Source organism: Sorex araneus, chromosome 1 (genome assembly GCF_027595985.1).
Source record: "Sorex araneus isolate mSorAra2 chromosome 1, mSorAra2.pri, whole genome shotgun sequence".
Classification (NCBI taxonomy): domain Eukaryota; kingdom Metazoa; phylum Chordata; class Mammalia; order Eulipotyphla; family Soricidae; genus Sorex; species Sorex araneus.
Genome location: NC_073302.1, coordinates 205,704,513 through 205,705,183, shown reverse-complemented (window position 1 = coordinate 205,705,183; position 671 = coordinate 205,704,513). Strand labels below are relative to the sequence as shown.

The 671-nt window shown below is 40.1% G+C and overlaps 1 pseudogene; it reads right to left on the bottom strand.

Annotated features, from left to right (window-relative positions):
* Positions 1 to 342: 342 nt before the first annotated feature.
* LOC129401390 (U6 spliceosomal RNA) lies at positions 343 to 438 on the bottom strand (annotated as a pseudogene).
* Positions 439 to 671: the final 233 nt, after the last annotated feature.

Sequence of the window (671 nt, the reverse complement as noted above, 5' to 3'; positions counted from 1 at the left end):
CCTGTATGCTTTCTGCAGCTAATCTTCAAGCTCACTGATTCTATCTTCGGCTATAGCCATTCTACTGTTGAGGGCACCCACTGAGTTTTTTACTTCATCTACCGAAACATTTATTAGTGATATTTCTGATTGTAGCTTTCTTATTTCTGCTCTCATTTCTTCATGTATTTTCTTGGCTGTCCATTCCACTGTTTATCTCATGTCCTCCTTTAATTTACTGATGTCTGCTCCACTGTTTCTTTGACTTCACTGAATATCCTCAGCATTTCATCTCTGAATTCTTTATGGGAGAGGTTGTATTTGTGGGTAACCCCTATTGAGGCTTCTGGACTCTTTTCTTCATAAAATATGGAATGCTACATGAATTCTTGCCCAGGAGCCATGCTAATCTTCTCTGTATCGTTCCAACTTTAGTATATGTGCTGCCAAAGCGAGCACAGTGCCTTCTCACAAGTTCTATTATTTCTGAGCACATAAAGGGAAACAGAGCAAGGAAGAGAAGAAAAGTGGGAAATGGGTAATTGCCTGTCCATTACAAAACCATACAGAATGAACCCAATCCATGTAAAAGGACCCTTGGCATGTAAGATGGACCCTTAGGCTTCATCAATCAACCTGGAAACACCATTCTGGGATTAGCAAGCTATCTCCTTTGCAATCATCTTTTCTTC